Source organism: Rattus norvegicus, chromosome 1 (genome assembly GCF_021556685.1).
Source record: "Rattus norvegicus strain SHRSP/BbbUtx chromosome 1, alternate assembly SHRSP_T2T, whole genome shotgun sequence".
Classification (NCBI taxonomy): Eukaryota; Metazoa; Chordata; class Mammalia; order Rodentia; family Muridae; genus Rattus; species Rattus norvegicus.
In genome coordinates, this window is record NC_141534.1 from 102,134,448 (window position 1) to 102,136,901 (window position 2,454).

The 2,454-nt window shown below is 47.4% G+C and overlaps 1 pseudogene; it reads left to right on the forward strand.

The window, feature by feature from the left end:
* The first annotated feature begins 1,021 nt into the window (after positions 1-1,021).
* Positions 1,022-1,712, forward strand: Gapdhl11 (glyceraldehyde-3-phosphate dehydrogenase like 11; annotated as a pseudogene).
* The last annotated feature ends 742 nt before the right edge of the window (positions 1,713-2,454 follow it).

A 2,454-nucleotide genomic window follows, 5' to 3' on the forward strand; every position in this document is an offset into this window, starting at 1 on the left:
CATGTACAAACACACACAGAGACACACAGACACAGGCACACAGACACACACAGAGACACATAGACACACAGACACACACAGACACAGACACACACACATATACACACACTCACACACACATATACACACACACTCACACACATATACACATACACACTCACACATATACACACACAGGCACATAGACACACACATATATGCACACACATACACACATGTACAAACACACACACAGAGACACACAGACACAGGCACACAGACACACACAGACACACACACAGAGACACATAGACACACAGACACACACAGACACAGACACACACACATATACACACGTACACACATTTACAAACACACACACATATACACACACAGGCACATAGACACACACACATACACACATATACACACACAGGCACACAGAACACACATATATATATACACACATACACACATGTACAAACACACACAGAGACACACACAGACACAGACACACAGACACACACAAAGACACCTAGACACACAGACACACACACACACACACCCTGCTTTGGATCAGTCTGTCACAGAGTCTCAGGATAGTCAGAAATTCCATGAGAAGCTCCTAGGACTGGGAAGTTTGATTGAAAAATCTGTTGGGACAGAAATAGACTAGAGACAGAGGAAAAGTTGAGGAGTTTAGGGAAGAATTTTTATACCGAGTGTATATTTGAACATTTTAGGCCTATGGTTTTTGTATTTTGGGATATAAGAGTCCCAACACCAAGAGAGAATAAAAGTAAATAATTAAAAATGATGTAACTTTTCCCGTTTTAAGAACTTGAGATGAAGGGTCTGCAAATGACTTCATTTCAGTGATGAGCTAAAGTCATGGAGGAGAAGTGGAATATCTTTACATGACCGCCCTATTACACAGCAAGGGGAGTGACATGTGGGGCTAAGAAGGGACAACGTGCTTACAGCACTAGAAGGAACAGACTCGTTTCAGTGTGACTGTCTCAAGTCTGGCGTCTTCACCACCATGGAGAAGGCTGGGGCTCACTTGAAGGGTGGGGCCAAAAGGGTCATCGTCTCTGCCCCTTCTGCCAATGCTCCCATGTTTGTGATGGCTGTGAACCATGAGAAGTATGACAACTTAAGATTGTCTGGAATGCATCCTGTACCATCATCTGCTCAGCCCCCCTGGCCAAGGTCATCCATGACAACTCTGACATCATGGAAGGGCTCATGACCACAGGCCATGCCATCCTGCCACTCAGAAGACTGTGAATGGTCCCTCTAGAAAGCTATGGCGTGATGGCCGTGGGGCAGCCCAGAACACCATCCCTGCATCCACTGGTGCTGCCAAGGCTGTGGGCAAGGTCATCCCAGGGCTTAACGGGAAGCTAACTAGCATGGCCTTTCATGTTCCTACCCCCAATGTATCCGTTGTGGATCTGACATGCCGCCTGGAGAAACCTGCCGAGTATGATGACATCAAGAAGGTGGTGAAGCAGGCATCTGAGGGCCCACTAAAGGGCATCCTGGGCTACCCTGACGACCAGGTTGTCTCCTGTGACTTCAACAGCAATTCCCACTTTTCCACCTTTGGTGCTGGGGCTGGCATTGCTCTCAATGACAACTTTGTAAAGCTCGTTTTCTGGTATGACAATGCATATGGCTATAGCAACAGGGTGGTAGACCTCATGGCCTCCATGGCCTCCAAGGAGTAAGAAACACTGGACCATCCACCCAAGCAAGGACACTGTGAGAAAGAGAGAGGCCCTCAGATGCTGAAGAGTCCCTGTCCCAACTCAGCCCTCAACACTGAGCCTCTGCCTCACAGTTTCCATCTCGGATTCCCATAATAACAGGAGGGGCCTATGGAGCCCTCCCTACTCTCTTGAATATTATCAATAAAGTTTGCTGCACCCCGCCCCCCAAAAAAGCCAGTTCCTGGCAGGCAGTCTGGGATAGCCATGAGTGGTTTACAGCAGATATTTGGATTGTGGTGGAAAGTGACTGAGCTAGCCCAGAGACTTCCACAGCCTGGGAATGTAGTCGAGAATGTGCAGTACATGCTATGAGTTTTCTCCAACATTCTTATGGCTCTAGGGGACTTTGAGTCATGTTTTCAACCAGGACTATTAGAGTTTGAGTCTGAACTGTTGCCTACAGGCTCTTGTGTTTGAACAGTTGGATCTTTTCTGGTGGCAATGTTTAGGGAGTGTGGCGGTTTAAATAGGTTTGGCCCCCAATAGACTCATGTGTTTAAATACTTGGCCTATCAGGAGGTGTGGGCTTGCTGGAGAAAGTGTCACGGTGGGGGGAGGCTTTGAGGTCTCCTTAGCTCAAGTTATGCCCAGTGTGGAATCTGCTCTCCTTGTTGCCTGTGCATGAAGAAGTAGATTGATATCTGGGTTCCTCCAGCATCATGACTGTGTGGATGCTGCCATGTTTCCCACCACGATGATA